Below are 26,127 nucleotides of genomic sequence, written 5' to 3'. Positions count from 1 at the left end.
CTGGCTCTCAGCTTCCTCTGTGTCAAGGCAAGAGCAGCAGGCACTGAGCCACTCTAAATGTTTGCTGGAGATGGAGCAACCTGGCCTGGTCACAGCTGCAGCCGTGCTTCCTGCCAGACCTCTCAGTGGCTGAGTCAGTGGGTTCATTGGTGGGATGGGAAGAACAGTCCATGAAAGGACCTCCCAAGGTGAGCTTGGCTCTGCCAGCCAAGCAAGGAATATTGGTGCTCCTTACCTGGGAAACAGATGTAGAGGTCCAAGGGCAGGCTTAAAGCCATAGTCATCATTCCCTACCTGGAGCCACCAAACCTGCCTCTTTCACTGGGGTAAAAGTGTTGACTTCTTTCTGAACAGGGAGTGGCAAATCAAAGGCATTGCAGCCTCTTTCATCACTGCCAATTGCTGATGCCGACCATGTGCCAAGTGCTTAATACATCACCTTAAATCTTCTCATCCACCCTCAAAGGTAAGTGTTATTTTCCCTGTTTTACAGATGAAGAGAATCAGGCTGAGGAAATTACTTGAATAAACTCTCAAGGAGAGTTTGTGATAGAGCCTGGATTCAAGCTCAAATTCCTTAGACTCCAAAGACAGTGCTCTTCCTGCTGTACTGCCCCTGTTCAGGCCCTCCCATCTGGACTGGTTCAACCCTTTCCATGTGGATGGCTGCTGCCCATTCACCTCTCCCGCCCCTCTTCCCCTACTTCCACACATCCTACACACCACAGTCAAATTAATCTCTGTCTAAAAATCTAGATACAGATGCAGACAGATGCAGATATAGACATAGGCATAGAAATTGACATAAACATTGACTTAGACATGGACATGGACGTGAACATAGACATGGACATTGACTTAGACAAAAACATGGATAAATATTTTGATGAAAGATTCAAAAGGTCAGGAATCATGTCTGATTCATTTTGTGTCCCTAGAATCTATCACAGTACATGTTTCAGAGCAAGGAAGGTCTCCAAAAATACTGGAGGAATTAAACTGAATGGACTATCGTTTCCCAAATAAAGTGTTGGTGACTCCTACCAAATAATAGTACTAGGTACAGAGCCCTCACATCAGCATCTGGAACGCTCCCCATCTGACCCCACCTGACCCTTCTCATCTTAACTACATCCAACCTATACTCTAAGCATACATGACTCTTTCATGTTCCCTAAGTCCCACATTGAACTTTCTTACCTCCATGTCATTGTTCATACTATTTCCTCCATCTGAAGGACCCTCTTTAGCTCCATCTATCCCTTCTAAAATGTCATGGCCCATTTAAAATATTACTTCTTCCTTGAAGTGTTTCTCTTTATCTCTTTATGAAATGTAACATTTCTGTCTTCTGAATCCCTTAGCGCTGTATATCTTTCTATGGCCTAATCTTTCTCTGACATAGATTTTAATCATTGAGATAATAATTCCCCTTGTCTGGAATGTCCTTCATCCAGACTCTTTTTTACATTCATGATTCAGTCTAATATCACCTCCTCTGTGAAGCCCCTCCAGCTCTCCCAGCCCAGTTAGTCACTCCTACCTAAATGCTTCTGGAGCATCTGAACATCCTCCATTGAAGTACTGGTCATCACGGTTATGGTCCGATTACTGTTATCTCTCAACTGCCAAGTGCCTCAGAGATACAGGTGGTACCTTCTTGGACTTTGTCTTTATGGCTTCCACCACAGTTTCAGCGGTAATTGGTAAATAAATAAGTGAAAGACAAGAAAGACACTGTTCCATTTTTCTCTGCTCCCAACCTTCTTTCTCTACCATTCTACCTGTTTGCCTTCTGTTATCAGTATGTTATTTGTAGGATCACAGGTGGAGCCAGGGGAAACAAACGAAAGAAAAAAAAAGAAAAACTAAGCAGCACTCAAAAACATGGGAAAACACAATAGATCATCTGATCTGGGGCACAAAGGCCAGGTTATCAGTTACAATTAGAATAAATGGTTTTCATCAAATGAGTTGGTGACAATGACTGCTAATTTATTTGTAGTTTCAGTATTTCCCTCAAACAACAACAACAACAACAGCAACAACAACAAAATTAAAAATTTAAAAAAATAGGGCCTGGCGTGGTGACTTATGTCTGTAATCCTAGCACTTTAGGAGGCAGAGGCAGGCGGATCACTTGCAGTCAGGAGTTCGAGACCGGCCTGGCCAACATGGTGAAACCCTGTCTCTACTAAAAATACCAATTAGCTGGACGTGGTGGCACACACCTGTAATCCCGCCTGCTCGGGAGGTTCAGACGAGAGAATCGCCTGAACCTGGGAGTCAGAGGTTGCAGTGAGCCAAAATCGAGCCACTGCACTCTAGCCTGGGTGACAGAGAAAGACTCTGTCTCGGAAAAAGAAAAAAAAAAAACAACTAGAATATTATACTGGTTTATAATATATTTTGAACCCATTGTTCAAGATCATAGGTATGTCCTTTAAAGGAACAGCTGACTTGTGACATATAGGCAAGGAAATGTGTATTTTTGTTAGGAGGTTTTCCCTGGGCAGAAGCTGACAAGAAACACTTAAATGAACAGAGAGCACCAATTGGAAGAGGAACACAAAAGCCTTACTTTCAGGTACTATATCTGTCATCTTACCTCCCACCACCTGGGGCAGCATAAAATGAGTTTTCTTGATTCATTTTAAAGATAAAACAGTTAAAACAGTCAAGTCACAAATTCAACATCGCAAAACAGACAAATAGATTTGTGGTTACTGCCTGTGGTTTTCTAGAAAGAAAAGCAGAAGCAGTAGAAGAACCGTAAGTAGTAGACAAACTGGCCTATCACCAGGGTCCTAAGATGTCTTTTTTCCTCCCTTCTGTGCCTTTACCCTGGACCATCTCTTCTACCTAGGAATCCCTGCTTCATGTAATTTAATGAGCACATTAGCAAACATTAGCTAAATCCTCCCAGAGATCTTTATGAGGCTGGTGTCCTCATCCCTATTTTACAGATGAGGCTAGTTGTTAAGACTTCACAGTCCTATAGCTGCTGAACCTGGGTCTGAAACCCTGGACTTTCCTATTTCAACAGCTGTCTCCACCACTTTCCTTTGTAAAATGCATTCCCAAGGCACAACTCAAGGACATCCCAAAAGTGTCCTGATCACTCCTGGAAGGAGACCTTTTGTTCCCAAAATGTCCGTGGACTCCGATAGCAGTACTTTTAGTCACAACCATTAGTAATAGGCGAATGCTCCTTGTCCCAGATGCCTATGAGATGTCAGCTTCTTAAGAGGAAGGATTGCGTATCTTTCTAGCCTTTATCTATGAATTCAGTATTTTCCCTGAGAAATGCATGTTAGGTATTCAAGAAAGTCAGAGAAGCCTAGGGTTACTTTCAGCAATTAAAGCCTCTGGCCATAATTTGATGAATTAAAACTGCATGAAAGCAGAAGACACTGAAAGTGCTTTGCTTATATAAATGCATGAATTATTGCCCCATATTCTAGCTTTCATATGAAGTTACAATTGATATTAAACTCATGGAGGAAATGAAAAGACCCCAAAATGGCTAAACTATGTAAACTTGTGGCTCCCCTACTGAGCTGGAGGCACAAGTCAAAAGGTCTTCCTATTCACATAACTTTACTTACCTCAGTCTGTGGCATATAATCATGCTTAATAAACATTCATTTGATAGATAGATGGATTGATAAATGGACACAGTGATGCATGAAACATATAAGTGAGTATATAAACCGCACAACAATATTGCTTCTTTTTACTAATGGTTTTTTGAGGAATATTAATAATAATGCTTTAAACCAAACAAACTAATCCAAACAATGCCATCCCTGGTAAGTTGTCTACAAACAAAGCAAAGCTCTCATGATCTCTATAATTCTGTTTTGACAGTATGGCTTCTGTGTCTGAAATATCTACAATCCCTTTGTTTACAATAGCACCTTAACTGGGTGATTTAAATGAGTAGAGATTGCTTTTACATTTTTCTACAATTATTTAAATGCACATTTCAATTTTCCTGAATTGTGCAAAAGTAATTTGGAAGATTAATTTCTGAAAATACCTGCTGGAATTTGCATACACCAAGCATAATTATTATTGATATTTGCATAGTTCTCCCTGCCCACGTGCATGCACTATTACCAACTGCTATATAACCCATGAAATTATTGAAGAAGTTGCTGTCAGTACAATATGGATTCATCAATAAATGTTCAGCCTCATAGAAGAAAAACAAACTTCACTGTTCAGCTGTAGAAATGTGTCATTTCATTTTAGTTATTTAAATGGGGGCAGAATCTGCAAAGATAAATCCAAAGCAAAATAATGTGGCAGTCTTGTGCAATAAAGATTAATGTTATTGCAAAGAACCTCTGAGATTCCTAAGATTTCTAGCCATTGAAAAAGCTAGAAAAGCAATAGGAATTGGGGATTCTTCGTGGGGGAAAGAAAGGAAATAGGCCGGGCTTGGTGGCTCATGCCTGTAATCCCAGCACTCTGGGAGGCAGAGGTGGGTGGATCATGAGGTCAGGAGTTCAAAACCAGCCTGACCAACATGGCGAAACCCCATCTCTAAATACAAAAATTAGCTGGGTGTGGTGACACGTGCCTGTAATCCCAGCTTCTTAGGAGGCTGAGGCAGGAGAGTCACTTGAACCCAGAAGGCGGAGGTTGCAGTGAGCTGAGATTGTGCCACTGCACTCCAAGCTGGGCAACAGAGCTGTTGTTTTAGACTCCATCTAAAAACAAACAAACAAACAAAAACAAAGTAAATATACCCATGCTACAGAGGGGTGGGGTATTAGAGTATAGTCAGAGAGAGAGCTATGCCACACATGGCTAGAAAGAAAATTCACAGAGATTTGCACTGTGGGAATCACAAATTCTTGATGAATGTATGGACAGGTTCAGTAAATGCTTATATAAGGTGTTACACAGGAATGTGACATTTCTTTCCTTTAATCTGCTTGGATGGCAAAACCAAATGGAAAGAAATATGGACAGAAATTATGCAGGAGAATAATAATAGAAAATACTTCTATAACACCTATTATGTGGTAGGCATTTGAGACAGAGTCTCGCGCTGTGGCCCAGGCTGGAGCGCGGTGGTGCGATCTGGGCTCACCGCAACCTCCGCCTCCCAGGTTCAAGCATTTCCCTGCCTCAGCCTCCCGAATAGCTGGGACTACTGGCACCTGTGGTAGGCAATCTATTAATAGCTATATATATGTATATACTTAATTCTTATAATAAATAATCATAAGAATAATATTTAATTCTCATACTAAATATTCATTCATTAATTTAGTTCACCAACTTCGGAAACATTTTGCGTATTTGGCATGTTATAAGGGACTATGAGAAGCTACAGAGATACACAGATCAAGTCCTTACCCTCAAGTAGCTCATAGCCAATGACACAAAACAGATGTCAAATGTATTTTTATAAATATGTATATTGTATATATGGGGGAAATAGCAATTGACTGTGCTGGGAACTGGAGGGAAGTTCTTAGAGGAAACGAGTGGCATTTAAAAAAATAAATAGGCAATTTCCAAATCAATAAGAACAGAAGGCCATATTGGTATGTTGGGCATCATGCACAAAAACATGGTGCTATGAAATGGCATGCCTTGTTTATTACATCATAAATATCTCATTGCAGCTGGCAGTGGGAGAAGAGGAAAAGACACAGATGACCAAGGCCTTGAGTGCCTTATGGGCAATATCGAGCCACTGAAAGATTTTAACCCTTTTCCCATTTAGAAAAAAAAAGATGCAGCTCACTGCCAGCACTCATTTAATTTTACAGAAATACACTCTTTGAGGGTCAAGCAAATCTGACTGATTTTCAATGTGAAAAAACATAAAAACCATTCTTTGAGTTATTTCAGACAAAACGAATATAAAAATTGTCTGAGTCATCAGAATCATCTATTTCAGATAAATCAGATTCATCAAATGAATCTTCGGCCAACAACTGTTTGAGGACGATGTTAATTAACATCACAGGTAGAAATGTTATTTTTTCTAGGATTTGACATTTTCAGTGATCAATAATTACTATATTTTGTAAATGGAAATACCTCTACTAAAAACAGAGTGCTATAAATAGAGGGATGTCTTTTGTTCCCAAAGTCAATATACTAGAGTGAGACAAAAATGATAATAAAAGTCAGATATTTCATGGCAAAGGTTATCACAGGGTAAACAGTGCAGCTGCAAGTGACTCTGGCAAGTATTCTTGAGGCAAATGGGAAAAGTTAAGCAGCAAAAGTGACATGGATGGGTTCCACCTTGAAAGAGTCTCTCCAGGGACTCTATAGAGAATGGGCTTATAGCATTAATTCTAGAAGAAGGTAAGTTGTTGCAATTTAAAATATGACCAGGGAACAAAATATCATATTTTATGTATATGTATAATATATAGGTACAATATATTATATGTATAATATAATGATGTATAATTTATTTATCAAAATATATTATGTATTATAATACATAATATATTTGGCTAGGGAGTAGGGTTTCCCCTGCCCTGTGTGACTCTCAGGTGGGCCCCTGCACCACCTGAGAAGCGTTAATTCTAGAAGAAGGTAAGTTGTTGCAATTTAAAATATGATCAGGGAATAAAATATCATATTTTACATATGTATACTATATAGGTACAATATATGTATAATATGATGTATAATAAATATATATTATATTTATCAAAATATATATTGTACATATATAATATATACTGGTAAGAATGTAAGTTGGAATTTAAAATATGACCAGGGAATAAAATATCATATATGTATAATGTACTATATATTATATGTACCATAAATAGCACATATTATAAATATATGCATACAATATATAGTATGTATACTATATATTATATATTTATGCAATATATAATATATATTTATGCAATATATAATATAATATATACAATATATACTACAGTATGTATGTAATACATATATAATATAGCTATATAACATGTGTATAATGTATATTATACACACATATATGTATATTATATATGTGCCTATCATTGGCTGGTATGTCAAGAAAAGTTTCAATTTCTCAGGGTGGTGGGGCCAAAATGACCTACTAGAAGTAGCAGCGATTAGAGGCTCCCATCAAAAAGAATCATAATCAGCATGTGAATCCTGCACTGCCAACCCAGGTATCCATGCTGTCTCATCAGAACAGACTAGGCAGCTGGCATGATCTACAGAGAGGAGGGAAGAGAGGTGTGGTGTGGGGGCCCACCTGAGAGCCACACGGGGCAGGGGAGCCCCTACTCCCTAGCCAAGGGAGGTGGTGAGTGAGTGTGCTACCCAGCTGGGGAAACGATGCTTTTTCCACGGAACTGTGCAACCCATGGATAGGAAAATTCCACTCGCGAACCCTTGCCACCAGGGTCTAGGTTCCCAACCCTGGAGCCTTGCAGATTCTCAACAGACTCTGCCTGCTGTCTAAGCCATTTGAGCTCCTTGGGGAAGGGGCAGCAGCCAGCATTGGGACATGTAACTGTCTAACACACTAAGTGGGGAAGGGTGGCATCCATCTCTATGGCTCCAGGCTGCACTATTCCCTTGTTGGAGCCAGGGAGGCTGGATGGCTTGGTCCCAAGAGCTGTCCCCTACAGGCCAACACACTGACTGTGACAGACTGCGGCCAGAGCATGTCTTCAGGCCTGACCCTGACCCATCCTTCCTCACTAGGTGGGGCTTCCCTGCAGGAACTCCAGCAACTCCAGCTGGAGGCTCAGGGACAGAACCCTGATCTCCCTGGGCCTGGGGAAGGGTGGCCACAGTCTCTGCTGACTAGCAGACTTAGCCTTTTCTCCTGGTAGTTCTGAGGAAGCCAGGCAGCCCAGACTAGTGGGTTTCCCCTGAGTGAAGCACACTCCTTCCACCAAGGGACAGTCAAAGTGCTTTGTTAAACAGGTCCTGTTCCCCCTGCCACCCAACTGGGTGAGATCCTCCAACAGGGTTGCCAGACACCCTAGATAGGAGTGATCCTACTGGCATAAGGTTGGTGCCCCTTGAGGTCAAAGATCCCAGAAGAAGGAGCAGGCACTCATCTTTGCTGTTCTCCAGCCTCCTTGAGTGACATCTCCAGGCCTGGGAGCAAAACAGATGAATAGGGTCTGAAATGAACTCCCAGCAAACCACAGCAGCCCTCCAGAAGAGGGACCTGACCATTGAAAGAAAAATAAACAGCAACAACAACAGCATCAACAACAACAAAAAATCCCCCACAAAAACCCCATCGAAGGGTCAGCAGCCTCAAAGATCGAAACTAGACAAACTCATGAAGATGGGAAAGAATTGAGAAAAAACAACACTGAAAGCCCAAAAGGCCAGAGTGCCTCTTCTCCTCTAAATGATTGCAGTGCCTCTCCAGCAAGGGCACAGAACTGGATGGAGGATGAGATGGATGAATTGACAGAAGAAGGCTTCAGAAGATGGATGATAAACTCCACTGAGCTAAAGAAGCATGTTCTAACCCAATGTAAATAAGCTAAAACCTTGATAAAAGGTTAGAGGAGCTGCTAACTAGAATAACTAGTTTAGAGAAGAACATAAATGATTTGATGGAGTTGAAAAATACAGCAGGTGGACTTCAGGAAGCATGCACAAGTATCAATAACTGAATCAACCAAGTGGAAGAAAGGATATGAGAATTTGAAGACCACCTTGCTAAAATAAGGCATGCAGACAAGATTAGAGAAAAAAGAATGAAAAGGAACAAACAAAGCCTCCAAGAAATATGAGACTATGTAAAAAGACCAAACCTAGGGTTGATTGGAGTAGCTGATGGAGACGGGAGAATGGAAACAAGCTGGAAAATACACTTCAGGATATTATACAGGATAACTTCCCCAACTTAGCAAGGCAGGCCAACATGCAAATTCAGAAAATACAGAGAACACTACTAAGATACTCCAGAAGAAGATCAACCCCAAGACACAAAATCATCAGACCCTCCAAGGTCAAAATGAAGGAAAAAATGTTAAAGGCAGCCAGAGAGAAAGACCAGGTCACCTGCAAAGAGAAGTCCCTCAGACTAACAGTGGACCTCTTAGCAGAAACTCTATAAGCCAGAAGAGATTGGAAGCCAATAATTCAACATTTTTAAAGAAAAAATTTTCAACCCAGAATTTCATATGCAGCCAAACTAAGCTTCATAAGTGAAGGAGAAATAAAATCCTTTCCAGACAAGCAAATATTGAGGGGTTTTGTCACCACCAGGCCTGCCTTACAAGAGATCCTGAAGGAAGCACTAAATATGGAAAGAAAAAAACAGTACCAGGCACTGCAAAACCACACCAAACTATAAAGAGCAATGACACTATGAAGAAACTACATCAACTAGTGTGCAAAATAACCAGCTAGCATCATGATGGCAGGATCAAATTCACATGTGATACTACTGACCTTAAATGTACTGACTACATGCCCTAGTTAAAAGACACAGACTGTCAAATTGGACAGAGTCAAGACCCATTGATGTGCTGTATTCAGGAGACCCATCTCATATGCAAAGAAACACATAGGCTCAAAAGAAAGGGATGGAGGATATTTACCAAGAGAGGAAATTTACCAAGCAAATGGAAAGCAAAAACAAACAAACAAACAGGGGTTGCAAACCTAGTCTCTGACAAAACAGACTTCAAACCAACAAATATCAAAAAAAAAAAAAAAAAGATGAGGAAGAGCATTACATAATGGTAAAGGGAATAATTCAACAAGAAGAGCTAGCTATCCTAAATATATATGCACCCAATACAGGAGAACCCAGATTCATAAAACAAGTTCCTAGAGATCTGCAAAGACACTTAGACTCCCACGCAATAATAGTGGGAGACTTTATTTATTTATTTATTTATTTTTGAGACAGAGTCTTGCTTTTGTCACCCAGGCTGGAGTGCAATGGTGCCACCTCAGCTCACTATAACCTCCACTTCCCAGGTTCAAACAATTCTCCTTCCTTAGCCTCCTGAGTAGCTGGGATTACAGGCGCCCACCACAACGTCTGGCTAATTTTTTTGTATTTTTAGTAGAGACAGGGTTTCGCCATGTTGGCCAAGCTGTCCTCAAACTCCTGACCTCAGGTGATCTGCCCTTCTCAGCCTCCCAAAGTGCTGGAATTACAGGCGTGAGCCACTGTGCCCAGCAACAGTGGGAGACTTTAACTCCACCCTGTCAGTATTAGATCAAGGAGACAGAAAATTAACAAGGATACTCAGGACTTGAACTCAGCTCTGGATCAAGTGGACCTGATAGACATCTACAGAACTCTTCGCCCCAAATCAACAGAATATACATTCTTCTCAATGCCACATGGCACTTATTCTAAAATTGACCACATCATTGGAAGTAAAACACTCCTTAGCAAGTGCAAAAGAATGGGAATCATAGCAAACAGTCTCTCAGACCACAGTGCAATCAAATTAGAACTCAAGATTAAGAAACTCACTCACAACCACGCAATTACATGGAAATTGAACAACCTGCTCCTGAATGACTCCTGGGAAAATAATAAAATTAAGGCAGAAATCAAGAAGTTCTTTGAAACCAATGAGAACAAAGCGACAACATACCAAAATCTCTGGGACATAGTTAAAGCAGTGTTAAGAGAGAAATTTATAGCACTAAATGCCTACATCAGAAAGCTAGAATATCTCAAATCATATCCTAACGTCACAATTAAAGGAGCTACAGAGGTAAGAGCAAACTAATTCAAACTCTAGCAGAGGACAAGAAATAACTAAGATCAGAGCAGAATTGAATGAGATAGAGATATGAAAATGCCTCCCTCAAAAATCAATGAATTCAGGAGCTGGTTTTTTGGGAAAAAAAAAATAGACTGCAAGCTAGACTAAGAAAGAGGAAAAGAGAGAAGACTCAAATAGACCCAATAAAAAATGATAAGGGGATATCACCACTAAACCCACAGAAATACAAACTACCATCAGAGAATACTGTAAACACCTCTACACAAATAAACTAGAAAATCTAGAAGAAATGGGTAAATTCCTGGACACATACACCCTCCCAAGACTAAACCAGGAAAAAGTCAAATCCCTGAATAGACCAATAACAAGTTCTGAAATTGATGCAGTAATTAATAGCCTACCAACCAAAAAAAGCCCAAGACCAGACAGATTGATAACCGAATTCTACCAGAGGTACAAAGAGGAGCTGGTACCATTTCTTCTAAAACTACTGCAAACATTTGAAAAGGAGGGACTCCTCCCTAACTCATTTTATGAAGCCAGCATCATCCTGATACCAAAACCTGGCAGAGACACAACAACAAAAAAACTTCAGGCCAATCTCCCTGATGAACATTGATGCCAAAATTCTCAATAAAATACTGGCAAACCAAATCCAGCAGCACATCAAAAACTTATCCATCATGATCAAATTAGCTTCATCCCTGGGATGCAAGGCTGGTTCAACATACACAAATCAATAAACTTAATCCATCACATAAACAGAACAAAACACTAAAAATATATGATTATGTCAATAGATGGAGAAAAGGCCTTTGATAAAATTCAACATCCCTTCATGCTAGAAACTCTCAATAAACTAGGTATCGGTGGAACATACCTCGAATAGGAAGAGCTATTTATGACAAACCCACAGCAAATATAATAGTGAATGAGCAAAAGCTGGAAGCATTCCCTTGAGAACTGGCACAAGACAAGGATGCCCTCTCTCAGCACTCCTATTCAACATAGTATTGGAAGTTCCGGCCAGGCAATCAGACAAGAGAAAGAAAGAAAGGGTATTCAGATAGGAAGAGTAGAAGTCAAATTGTCTCTGTTTGCAGATGACGTGATTCTATATTTAGAAAACCCCATCATCTCAGCCCAAAAACTCCTTAAGCTGATAAGCAACTTCAGCAAACTCTCAGGATACAAAATGAATGTGGAAGAATCACAAGCATTCCTTTACACCAACAATAGGCAAGCAGACAGCCAAATCCTGAATGAACTCCCATTCACAATTGCTACAAAGATAATAAAATACCTAGGAATACAGCTAACAAGGGATGTGAAGGACCTTTTCAAGGAGAACTATAAACCACTGCTCGAAGAAATAACAGAGGGCAAAAACAAATGGAAAAACATTCCATCCTCGTGGACTGGAAGAATCAATATTGTGAAAATGCCCATACTGCCCAAAGGAATTTATAGATTCTATGCTATTCCCATCAAACTACCATAGACATTCTTCACAGAATTAGAAAAAAAAACTACTTTAAATTTCACATAGAATCAAAGAAGACCCTGTATAGCCAAGAAAATCCTAAGCAAACAGAACAAAGCTGGAGGCATCATACTACCTGACTTCAAATTATACTCCAAGGCTACAGTATCCAAAACAGCATGGTGCTGGTACCAAAACCAATGGAATGGAACAGAGACCTCAGAAATAACACCACACATCTACAACCATCTGATCTTCAACAAACCTGACAATAACAAGCAATGGGGAAAGGATCTCCTATTCAATAAATGGTGCTGGGAAAACTGGCTAGCCATATGCAGAAAACTGAAACTGGACCCCTTCCTTACAACTTATACAAAAATTAACTCAAGATGGATTAAAGACTTAAATGTAAAACCCAGGCAATACTATTCAGGACATAGGCATGGGCAAAGACTTTATAACAAAAGCATCAAGAACAACTGCAACAAGAGCCAAGAGTGACAACTGGGATCTAATTAAACTAAAGAGCTTCTGCACAGCAAGAGAAACAATGAACACGCAGCCTACAGAATGGGAGAACATTTTTGCAATCTACCCATCTAACAAAGGTCTAATATCCAGAATTTACAAGGAACTTAAACAAATTTACAAGAAAAAAAAAAAGCATCAAAAAGTGGGCAAAGGGTATGAACAGACATTTTTCAAGAGAAGACATTTATGCGGCCAACAAACATATGAAAAAAAAACCTCAACATTGCTGATCATTAGAGAAATGCAAATCAAAACCACAGTGAGATACCATCTCATACCAGTCAAGAAACAATAGATGCTGGTGAGACTGTGGGGGAATAGGAATGCTTTTACACTTTTGGTGGGAATGTAAATTAGGTCAGCCATTGTGGAAGACAGTATGGTGACTCCTCAAGGATCTAGAACCAGAATTACCATTTGACCCAGCAATCCCATTACTGGGTATGTACCCAAAAAATATAAATCATTCTACTATAAAGACACATGCACACGTATGTTTATTGCAGCACTATTTATAATAGCAAAGTCATGAAATCAACCCAAATGCCCATCAATGATAAACTGGATGAAAAAAATGTGGTACATATACACCATGGAATACTATGCAGCCATAAAAAGGAATGAGATTATGTCCTTTGCAAGGACATGGATGAAGCTGGAAGCCATTATCCTAAGCAAACTAACACAGGAACAGAAAAACCAAACACCACATGTTCTCACTCATAAGTGGGAGTTGAATAATGAGAACACATAACACATGGACACAGGGAGGGGAACAACACACACCCAGGGTCTGTTGGAGAGTGGGGGACAAGGGGAGGGAATTTAGAGGACAGGTCAATAGGTGCAGCAAACCACCATGGCACACATATAACTATGTAACAAACTTGCACATTCTGCATGTGTATCCTGGAACTTTAAAAAAAGAAAAGATTCGTCATTAATGATAATGGATATAAATCCATATTTCAAAACATTTCTTTGATCAATACAGTATTTCTACAGACTCCACAACTTTTCCAGAAAGAACCCACCATCTCTTCCCTCCACCGTCGTATGGTCTTTCTCCTCTCAGTAAAAGACATGATCAATTGCCCAGTCCTCCAAACTAGACACCTGAGAGTCTTCACAAATGCCCATTCTCTTTTATTCCCTAAATCTAGCCATTCATCATGTTCAGTTACTTCCTTGTCATCCACCCTTTTTAGTTATCTTTACCTTTTAAATACCACACATATCAGTCACAGTTTCTTTATCCTACTATGACTGCCCTAATTTCAGTTGGCATTTCTTCCTCGGACTAAAACAACCCTGGTTAAAATGCCAGCCCCACTGTTACTGCAATGTGACTTTGTACAAGTTATTTAATCTGCTTAACCTCGGTTTACCCATCTGTAAAATGGGATAACAATAGACTTTTCAGAGTTGTTGTGGTAATCCAATGAACAACGCAGGGGATGTTTCTGTACAGTGCTAGCACATAGCAATTAATTTATGTACCCTATTCTTACATTTAGCCTTCCTATTGCCAGACTCAGGCCTCACCTGCCATCTCACTGCAATATCAATCCATTCACCATAGTTTACGTAAACGTGACTTCTCTAAAACACAGATTTGACCAAGTTATTCTCATGCTTAAAACATAGATTTTCCCATGCCTTTTCATCAGCTACAAGACCAATCCAGACGTTTTGTAGGACAGAAAAGGTTTTGAATGGATATCCTGTATTTCTGTGTCCAATCCTGTTGCCACGCCTTAATGTGCCCTTTATTCCACAGAAACATTTACACCACTACACATAAACCACATTCCCTCCCTCTTTTAAGCCTTTGTATTTGCTATTTCTACGTACAGAATACCTTTCCCTGTCCACTGTCACCATTCTTCCAACTCTCATGTTGCATACAGCTTGCCCTCCTATGGTCAATTCACATGATGATTCTGATGTGAATTCTTGCCTAGTGTCCTGTATCTAAGGATGGAGTTCATCATTCTCATAATTTGTCCTCCTAAGTCCCTCTCCCTATTCCTTGGTCATAACACCCTGCATGCTGTACTGTAATCATCTCCTGTACCACAGCCCACAGCACCCTGTACTGTAACTACCTTAGAAGGTATTTGCCCCAGTAGACTGTGTGCTGCCTGAAGGAAGGGTCCATGCCTCACCCCAGCCTCCAGATCCAGCACAGTAACATTACGCTTAACAAGGGCTCAAAGAAGCCTTGGAGTGCGTCCCAGGTAACTAGGTTTTCAGTGGCTTGTATGCTCATTGGTCCATGTGGGTTGTCTCCAGGAAATTGGCCAACATCCTAAAGTCAAACATTTATAGGAAGCCTTTGGCTTTACGTATTGAAGGCTTTTAGAATTAGTAATGCACTAGCAGAAGGAAAATCTCAAGTTTTTATCTAAGCACAACTACATGATTAGAAAACCAGTTGCATAGTTGAAAGATCATGGACACAATGGACAGCCCTGCACCTGACTCTCAATTCTGCTAACTTTTAGCTGTTTTATTTTAAGCAAGTTACCTAACTTTTCTGGGTGTCAGTTTCCCCTTCTATAAATTAGAGATGACAACAAACCACATAGAGTTGTTTTGAAGATTCAAGGAGAAAACGTGTGTTAAATATTTAGTGCATAGTATCAATTTAATATGTGATTAGTATTGCAGTTATTCTTATCCTCAGAATTCAACAAACATACCACTTCAAACCCATTTAGGATGACTATTTAAAAAAAAGAAAAAGAACATAACAAGTGTTGGTGAGGATGTGGAGAAATTGGAATGTTCAGGGAATGTAAAATGGTACAGCCACTGTGGAAAACATTGTAGTGACTCCTTCAAATAAATTCACATAGAATTACCACATGATCCAGCAATTCCACTTCTAGGTATATACCCAGGAGAATTGAGGCCGGGCTTGGTGGCTCATGCGTATAATCCTAGCACTTTGGGAGGCCGAGGTGGGTGAATCATTTGAGGTCAGGAATTCAAGACCACCCTGGCCAACATGGTGAAACCCTCTTTCTACTAAAAATTCTAAAATTAGCCAGGCAGTGGTGGTGGTCATTTGTAATCCCAGCTACTCAGGAGGCTGAGGTGGGAGAATCGCTTGAGCCTGGGAGGCGAAGGTCGTGCTGAGCCAAGACTGCGCCACTGCATTCCAGCCTGGGTGACAGAGTGAGACTCCATCTCAGAAAAAACAAAAACAAAACAAAAAAAGAATTGAAAGCAAGCACCCAAACAGATATTTGTATACCAATATTCATGACAGCATTATTCACAATAGCCGAAAGGTGGAAACTATCCACGTCAACCAACAAACAAGTAAATAGAGAAATGAAATGTGTACACATACAATGGAATATTATGCTGCCTTTTGAAGGAAGGATATTCTAGTATGTGCTGAACGTGGATGAACCTTGATGGCATTATGCTATGAAATAAACCAGGAGCAAAAGGACAAATAATGTCACATGATTCCACTTACATGAGGTATCTGCAGTCTTCAAATTCATAGAGATAGAAAACAGAGTGGTGATTATCTGAGGGGAGAGGAGAATGGGGAGTTATTGTTTAATGAGTACAGAATTTCATTTTGGGAAGATGAGAAGGTCCTGTGGATGAGCAGTGGTAATGGTTGCATAGCAGCAATGTGAATGTACTTAATTCTACTGGACTGTACACTTAAAAATGATCAAAATGTTAAGTTTTATGTTAAGCATACTCTACCACTATAAAAACACTCAATGAACAAAGGCTTAATCAGATCTGCCAGAATAATTAAACAGCTATAGTAAAGCCAACTGCATAGTAAAACTCATAGGAGGGCTTTTGGAAGGTTAAAGTGAAGACTCCGTGTTCCTTCAACTCTAATCTGATTCCTTTATCTCAGAATGATGTTGAGATCCTGCAAATCTTTATTTTCCATAGAAGCGAGTGTGCATGCACACACACACACACGCACAGTCTCCGGGGCCCATAGAGACACAACCTGGAAACAGGGCTTGCCAGGATTAGAGAGCCAGGCCAGCCCATGTATCATTCACCCAGAAGACAGCCCTCCATGGAGAAAAAGAACCTCATAGTCTCCTAACAAAGAGGATAATAAATTCCGATTAGCCAAGGAAGCTCTGAGTCTAAATACCAGCAAAGCTCAGCCCCTGCAAGTGGGGACGAATTATCTGAAAGGTCATCCTAGAGACACTGAACAAAGGGCCTCGAGCAGCTGGGTTTCTTAATTTGAGGAAACACTGAAGCCTTTAAAGAAGCCAGAGGCAGAACTGGAGAGATGGGAAAGTGGAGCGGCCTTCTGAGCACAGGGAGGATTTAATAGGAAGGGAAACACAAGCCCCGCAGGAAGCTCTGGGACCTGGCAGCCATGGCTCTCTCTGCCAGGCTGATGGCCTCTGGAAAGAGCCGCCATCTCCTGTGCTGGGCCAGGGTGGCCTTTTTTGGCACTGTAATAAAATAGGATGGCTCTGATCTCAGTGATTAAAGCTTTAAAACCACAAGCCTCTGGGAGGGAGTAGGCTCAGAGTAACAACCCATACACCCCTGTTCGCTCTTCTCCGGGCTGTGGTCTGCTGACAGAGCCCAGTCTGTCTCCAGAAAATTCCAGGGGCCTCTCAGGAGTCTAAGGCCAAGCCTCGACCAGTGGCCTCTTGCCTGGGTCCTGTTGTCACAACCCCAGCGGTTGAAAGATGGAAAGCTCCGTGGGAGGGCCAGGTGGCAGGCAGGAAGCAGCCTGCTGGCCTGGAGCCATCCCCAGCTTCCAATAACCCCTCTGTCTAGAAAACCAAGGGAAGGAGAATGAAAGGGTCATCTTACTTAGGTAAAAACCTGAGCAGTTGGCCTCCTCCTGGACAGAGGGCACTCCGAGGGTAGACCTGAGTCAAATTCCTGAGTCTCTCAGGGAGCAAGGGGCTAGCTAGCACTGGTATGTTTTGAGCCAAAGACCATGCTAACAAGAGAAAGAAAAGAATATATATGGTGAACAAAGTCCTGAGTGAGGTTTTCCTACTGACTTTAATCCTCACAACAACTTTGAGTGGAAGATATTGTTGTTCCCATTTTAGACAAAAGGGAATGGGGTACAGCCAAAATTTGAACCTGTATCTAGGTGACTCTAAAGTTGTCTCCTCTGTACCACACTACCCCTAAATTAAGCCTTTCCCAAATATTAGTTTCCTATGCCTTGAAAATAGTCTCTAGTTCATATATTTGAGACTCAGAAAAGTTCAGTAGCTTGCCAAATATACTGTCAGTGAGTTAGAGAACTGAGACTGGAATTCATTTCCAACTGATTCCAAAGCTGATGTTCATTCTTCCATGCTTCATGTATCTTTAGTTAAAATAAAATAATCCTGTGGCTTTTTGCCAATCAGCAAACATTTTGCTCCTTCAGTCTTGAAGCCTTAGCCCTTTAAAGAGTAACTCAGTAATTATGCTGCCCCAATGCCCCAGAAGTCACAATTTACTGCAGAATGAGGTGATATGAAACAAAACAGACACATCTCCAGGCCAAAGAAAGGCTATCTGGACTGCACAGACTTGATGACTTTTATTGAGATCTGAGGCCCATTTATGTACAAAAAGCAGTGAAGGGAAGTGGCAGTATATATGTGCATTTGGCACATGTTTAGTTCCTGCTCTGGCAAACGATTCTAGTTGTTTGGTTTTGGTGAGAAAAGACCCAGTGGGCTTGAGCAATAAAAATGACCAATCATTTTGTGGAGAGAAATTAGATGTCATTAGCCAAAGTAATAAAAGCAACTGTCTCTTCCAAGATTCATGTATTCCAGCAAATGTAGGTATCTCTCTTCTCTTCAGACTTAAATTCTGAAAGTATATTAATTTGCATAGGAAATATATACTTTTATAATCAGGTACCTCTCTTAGTCTCTTGGGGGAAGTGTTCCCAATGGCAGGAACAAGCAAATTGAATGAAATGGAAATTATCTAGGATATTGCTTATCACCTTATAATTTCAGTCAAAATGGCAAAGCCCACTTTAAGGAAAGGGAATAGTTAAACCACAAAGGCTTGAAGGAGGCCTCTTATATTTTTAAAGAACGATCCTAGAGCCACTCAGCTCCTGTGAGCACTATTCTTGCAATAGAGACTTTCATGTTAAAGGAAGCACAAAGGATGGGAAGTCTTTAGCAATGGGAGAAAGTCTTCCATGCAATACTTGTGGTTCCAGCAATATGCACAGTAGATATTCTGAAAAAACTCCTTCCACATATAAATGCTAGATAAAATATAACAAACATCCTTTTAGATGCATGGCTGAGCTCACAAGAAAGGGAAATCCCCCGAGGTCAGAGGTCAGAAATGAAGAAGGAACTCAAAAGCAAAGTTGTAAGCATGTGTGCTTACGCTGTCGCTTCCCTGAGGTGACAGAGGGCAGACACAGTCACTCATGGGAGTCTAGGAGTTTGGGTTTTAATGCCCATGTTGTGAAAGGAAATGAAGTCTTGTGCTTATGAAATGTGAGGAGAGTCAGAACTTACACACTTGCGTAAAACCAGGACCCATGAAGAACGACACATACGATAAAAGGATACACTAGAAATGAGCTGCCTGTCCCCAAAGACAGATGAGAAGAAAGTTTATCTCTGTCAGCTAGGTTGTGGTTAGGATAATATATTCTTGAAATCTGTAAACATCAATTTGAATAACATGTATGCCTGGGGCTATAATTTATATTACATAATCCTGGAACCTCCAAGCTAGAATATTACACAAAATGGGTCCTAGGCTTTTAATATCCCTAGAGAATCTGGAATACCACTCTTATGGACAAATACTTTCAGTCAAAAATGAACATGATTCCTGTGGATAAAGACCCACTCAAGATAAACTCTCAATCCCAAACTGAAAACACATTAACAATTGATCTATTGTGAGTGGCTATCAACAGATAAAAAAATTACAGAGTTAAGCCCTAAGGAACTCCAATAATTAACCAATTTCACAGAGACTATACAAGTATATTTAAACAGTTGAAAGGCATAAAAAAGAGTTGCAAAAATGAGACGCTGAGAAAAGAAATAAACAAATTAATTTTTTTAGATACTTAAAAAATTAATTAGAACTTATAGAAATGAAAAATATAGTTATTGAAATAAAAAATTCAATAGACATTCTACAACTAAATGAAGACCTTTTGTTTACAAAAGACCAACTGACTGATAAATTTGAGGTTATAAATTGAAGCCACCTGAAACAGTGGAAAAAGCGTGGGACTTGGGGCCAGACAGACTTGGACAGAATTTTGTAGAATGTGCACCACATCAAATTATAAACTAGTATCTGGTACTTATGAAGTGCTTATTATGTACAAAGCAGTATCATAAACACTTTATATATTATTTAATATAATTCTAATAATTCTGTGATATAGGAATCAGTATCTTCATTTTAGAGGTAAAAAAGCTGAGAATTAGGAAGGAAAGAGCTTGCCCCACATTCCATTGACAATTGAAATCACTAGGATTCAAACCCAGGTCTGTCTCACCCTCTTAACCACTAAGATTTATTGCCTGTCCCATTAGACTGAAATCCAATTTGAATCAGCTGTGTAAGTTTACATTGCCTGAGAGTAAGAAAAAAATATTTTATTTTCATCCTGAAGACCTAATAGAGCCTTTCAAGAATGTATTTTGTAGCTCTTTTCTTGCTGATAGTAGCAGAATTTTATCTACAGCTCAAAGTGTAGACCCAGCTGAATGTGGAAGACTTGAAGGGTTAGACAGGCATCTGATGTCAGAAGAAGCGATGGGCCAGTTCTTAAAGTCTGGAAAGCTGGAAAGCTCAGGCTAATATTGGTGATCAGAGCCTGTCATGGAAGAATCTGAGAAGTCAGTAAAATGGTGAAGGATTGAGGTGACTTTGAAAGTCAAGACTAGCAAAATGTTCAGAATTTAGTGGTTCAAATGGTTAGAGAGCTTAGTATTATCAAGGTGCAAATCTGAATGAGATCTGGATCAGAAATTAGTTATCATTTTTCTGTTCTCTTATTCTCTCATATTTCCTCCTGAGGCTGTTTGCTTGAGTCCTTAGAGGAAGCCCAGAAAGTAAAGATGACCTTGCCTCTGACTAAGGCAGAAAATCATCAGGCTCTGCTTGATGTGTCCTAGCTCAGGTTATATCTCCAGAAGAGGATAATGCTCTATTAACATCTTGTGCAGGTAACTGTATTACTACAGTTGTTAGACACATACTAGAGCTCATTAGAAGCATTTCTAAGAATACATATTTCATATTTCACAGCTAGTTTCTCAAAAAACAGTGTAAACAATTACTAAGCATTTTTAAAAACCAATGCAAAACCCTAGGAACACTGCATGGAATTATTTATGTTACATTTGTAACATAAATATAATGCAAATGAACAAAAATAAAAGCTTAAAATGTATATTGGGACTTTTTTTTGACTTTTGAATAGGCTCTTGAATGGTTGGTGAGGATTGAAATATTTATAATTATCATGATAGCAAGATTTTATTTTTAAAGCCTTTCTCTCAATGAATTCTCACAGTCCTTTGAGTCTACACCAGTAGACTTAATTTACAGATGGGAAAACTGAGGCAAGGGCAGTTAATGAAAATTGCCTAAGATAAAATAATTCATTAAGTGACAAACCATACTCTAAATTCAAGGTTTCCCAATTCTAAATTTCATGCACTTTTCAATATGTCTGGTTAGCAACTTGGTAGCTGACTTAAAGAAAGCACATGCAAAAATTATGGGTTAAAGGAATCTAACAAAGTGAAAGTTATCAAGGATAAATTTAAGATACTGTCTGAATTTATGCCAAAAGTACCCTCAAATAAGTGAGGAAGAATGTCCCAGCAGCTCATTGAAAAAAGACTCAGGAAGTCTGGTTAGCAGGAAGAACAGCATAAACCATTACATGTGACAGGACCACAAACACTGGTACTTTAGTGACTTTATGCTGCATCAAGAAGACAGACAACTCCTGGAACATCTTGCTCCATTTCAGGGTTTATGCTTTAAGAGGAAGCTATATAAAGTGAAAGACGATCCCCAAAGAGAAAACAAGATGGTAGCGTATCAGAATGTCACCATATAGAGAAATGATGAAAAAACTCAGCATGTTTAGCTTGGAGAATCAATGAAATGAATTCCAGATATTCCCACCCCCAGGCAAATATAGAAACCCTAGGACTTTTAAGAAGAGGGATAATTTACCTGGGATAATATGGTGGTTACAGTACTGGACAGTGGAATGATACCTGTCTGAGTTTGAACCCTACTTTCACTACTTACCAGCTATACAACCTTGGGCAATTTATCTAATCATTTGGGTAAGTTGTCTAACCTGTCTCTCAGGGTTCTCATCAGTAAAATTAAACTAATAAGAGTACTTTCCTCCTAGGATTATTTTGAGGATTAAGTGAGTTCATACAATTCATAAATTTAACACAAGCTATTGCTATAACAGAGCAGAAATCTCATTAAGTATATTTGTTGATGCTATTACCCTTTCTCCAATTAAGTGGGCCATGCACTGCCCAAGAGAAGAATCTGTCTCATAGGCATAATGGCAGCTAGGAGATGACTCCCCACTTCCTCAGCATTTGAAACTCCCACACTCACCTCAGATGAGTCTTCCATTTCTATGAAGTGCTCTCAATGCCTGAAACATTTGGACCAAAATCTAAACCATCCCAAAGAACAGAAATGCCTCTTAAAACACAACCTCCTAGATTTACTATCTTCTACGTACTGCCTGTGTGATCTAGAGCAAGTTAATTTGTCTCTCAGAGCCTCTGCTGCCTCCTCATCTGCAAAATACCTTGTTGTAGGAAAGATGACTGAGAAAATGTATGTGGCTGTTCCCAGTATCGTGCCTACTATAGGCAAAATGCTCAGGAAATGTTTTTTTCTTGCCATAATTTAAGAAGAAACTGTGACAATGTGATAGTTTTGAAATACATCTATGTAGTTAAACAGGCTATATTAGTCTATTTTCGTACTGCTATGATGAAATACCCAAGACTGGGTAATTTATAAAGTAAAAGAGTTTTAATGGATTCACAGTCCCACACGGCTGGGGAGGCCTCACAATTATGGCAAAAGGTGAAGGAGGAGCAAAGGCACATGTTACATGACCATAGGCAAGAGAGCGTGTGCAAGGGAACTGCCCTCATCAGTTCTCATGAGATGTATTCACTATCACAAGAACAGCATGGGAAAAAACCATCCCCATGATTCAATTACCCCTCACTGGGTCCCTCCCATGATATGTGGGGATTATGGGCACTACCATTCAAGATGAGATTCGGGTGGGGACACAGCCAAACCATGTTACAGGCACTGAGCCCCATGATGCTATGAACACAGGGATGAATAATGTATGACCCCAACACTGACTTTGCTCATGGTCTGGAGGAAGAGGAAGTAAATAAGCAAGTGCCTAAGAACATGGCAGTAGCTAGTGATCTCAGGCAGGTTGGAATCATGGTTGGGAGTGAAGGGCAGCAACCACGCTGCAGGAACTTGAGGAGCAAGCAAAAGTTGGAGCTAGGAGATAGCAAATATAGCACACTCTTAAGAAACTAAAATGGAGAAAGAAGGAAGAAGAAGGAGAGGGAGATCTAGAGTTATCAGAGGCATTTGTGTGTGTGTGTGTGTGTGTGTGTGTGTGTGTGTGTGTGTATTTGTCTGGGGCCATATTTATAACCTGAAAAAAAGAACTAGTAAACAGGGAGTAATTAAATATCAACATGACAAGGGCAGCCATTGTGCAAGTCCAGTTGTCAGAGTTGACTGATAGGTGTATAGATAGCTCCCCTGACATTTACATCGGGGTGGAAAGCCACAGTGGACATTAGGACAAAGGGGCAGTTCCAGAAATTCCTATTCTAGGGATACAGCCAGACCCTCAGCACCTCCATGGGGGATGGATGTTATTCAGAGCCCTGAAGTCACCCATGAAGACAGCAGGAACCTCCCAAACTCTTCTTCTTTGGGGTAGAGGGTCTGAGTGAAACACTAACAAACCACAGCCAAATTTATTCCTTGCTTTGTTTTTTTGGTGGTGTTGCTTTTCCTTGGGAACTGGCACATTTTGCATTGAGGTTTACACAAAGCAAAACAGCTCCAGTGTCAAATGGAAATCCAGCAGGCTCTTCCCAAGATGTACTGTTCCTTTGTACAGCCTGCCGATTTGGGAGAGGGGGCCCAGGACATAATGCCTGTGCCTCTTGGGAAGCATATACAGACAATGGTCTGTGTGTGAAAAGGGGAACAGATTAACCAGGACCGGGGTATCTCCCAATTGCTTTTCTTAAAGAAAGACTCTATTGCCAGGAAGCAAAGCACACACAAAAACAATACCTAAGCTAACAGAGTACTGGCTTTAATATACTCAGAAATAACAGAACACGGGCAGGCTACAACTTTCCAAATCCCCTTGAAAATCCTTTGCCAGAGCAGAGATGGTTTGTCAAATCTATACTCTTTGTTTAATATGTTTGTTCTTTTGTTTGATCAAGGGGGGAAGCCGTCTAACTCATTATATTGGGGGAGCTGCATTCATTCCTTTGTGCTTCTTTTTCTTCTTCTAATCTTTATTAAAATCAAAGAAGAGCCACTCTAATCCTTCAAATGATAATTTATTTCTCAACCTACAAAGTCAGAGTCTTCGCTATTATTTTAAAAACAAATCAATGCAACAATTTTAATTAAAAATGAAACAGGGTGAACCTAAAAAAATGAATAGGCATTTGTTAGATCAACGAGCAAACTTGTTTACAATTAATGGGCAACAGGGCTCCTGGTGATAAAGAAAGGGTTTTAAAGCACCAGAATGTTTCACTGCAGTTGGTAAATTCTCTGGACTTTCATTTGAGTCTTTAGAGAGAAAAACACATCTAGAAGTCTCCTAATGAAATGTCCTGACCCTGGGAAATTTATGCTTCAAAATGTGCTCTACCCATCCCCCCAACTGCCCCCCACTCCCATCTCTGCCAGCCACTTCCTTGGCTAGAAGACTCGGTGGGTTCTATTTTAGCTGGGGTTATTCATCTCAGATAGGAGAGTAGGTTTGGCATTCTCACAAGTAAAAAAAAAGGCTCTGTATTAATTAAGGAGACATGCATTGGCCTGCTCGTTGGTGGGTGGGGCTGGTGGAGTGGACTGATGATCTTTAGGAAGGCTCAGGTTTCTCAAGCAGGAGAGAAAACCACACGTATTAGGAAGTGGACGTTCTCCCAAATACCAATGAGAAAAAAAAAAAAAGTGATTTCCTTAAAGGAAAGCTAATAGAAAATGAACTTGAATATGTAAATTTATTCAGTGTGTATTTTTTATTGAGAAGCTACTGAATTCCAGCAATGGCCTTTAGGATTGAATTTCAAGAGATGATCTTTCAATTGGTTTACCATGGTCCCGCAGTCTCCCAGCTCTCTCTCTGTGGCAAGCCTGAAAAGAGGAGTCACAGAATCTAAGTTTATGGTTCAGTGGAGGAGGCAAAGCATGTGATGAAGGCTGTGGCAGACATGGATGCTAAGTGCTGTGGGAGGAGATATGGAGGGAGAGAGAACCTCCTTTGGAGTCACCTGTACCTCTGGACTAAGGCAGGGAAAGTTGTAGGGAAGAGGTGCATTTAGATGGGCTCTGAAGAATAAGTAAGACTTAAGCAAGTGGATGAGGATGAAGAAGAGCATTCGTGGCAGACTGATCTGAGCAGGCTCAAGTACTGTTAAGAATGTAAGAATGTAGAGGAGTGGAGGGATGAGGGGCAGATGGTTATAATGTTTGTTTGTTTGTTTTCCCCCTCATAAACTCCTATTCCTCCTTCCAATGTTAACTTAAGCTTTATCTCTGAGAAGCCTTCCCTAAGCTCCCCATCTTGGTTCTGGAGACTCCCTGCACAGTACTGTGTGTCACTTGCTGATTCCCTTAACCTGCTCAGTCTCTCTTTCCTTCATCCCCAGCACCACAGTGCCTTGAGAAGTGGACTGAGCAGGAGGCCAGGCTCAGATGCTCAGATTTTCAGGGCCAGGGTGAAATGAGATATAATACCTCTGTTAATGCTGGAGCAAAAAATGCAACTGAAGTGGGTTTGTGTCTAAACTCCTCATGTGGCCCTGGACACTGTGATTGGTTGCCCAGGTACCGCTTCAGGAATCAAGAATTTGTCACTGCCTGGAAGGATTTCTGTGGGAAGATAGCCCTCAACTGTTGGCCCCTGCAGGGTCTCAGCTGAAGAGATGACCTGACCCAAGTTCACACACTCTTTCAGAGCCATCTGCATCCAGTGACTGATTGTCAGGGTGTTTATATGCTCAAGCTTCTCAAGCTAACATTCGACAGCTCTCAAAAGCCATCATCCCATCTTCACAACTT

The 26,127-nt window shown here is 40.4% G+C and overlaps 1 long non-coding RNA gene across 1 annotated transcript in view; it reads left to right on the top strand.

The window, feature by feature from the left end:
* Nucleotides 1–241: 241 nt before the first annotated feature.
* Nucleotides 242–26,127, top strand: part of LOC117099396 — a 45,419-nt gene continuing 19,533 nt past the window's right edge. The window contains exon 1 of the long non-coding RNA XR_004443799.1: nucleotides 242–466. This is a non-coding gene — a long non-coding RNA (uncharacterized LOC117099396). The remainder of the gene's footprint in view (nucleotides 467–26,127) is intronic.

Source organism: Trachypithecus francoisi, unplaced genomic scaffold (assembly GCF_009764315.1).
Source record: "Trachypithecus francoisi isolate TF-2019V2 unplaced genomic scaffold, Tfra_2.0 Lachesis_group16, whole genome shotgun sequence".
In the NCBI taxonomy this organism is placed as follows: Eukaryota; Metazoa; Chordata; class Mammalia; order Primates; family Cercopithecidae; genus Trachypithecus; species Trachypithecus francoisi.
The sequence above is the reverse complement of the archived record's forward strand: the minus strand, read 5'-3'. Positions and strand labels throughout refer to the sequence as shown.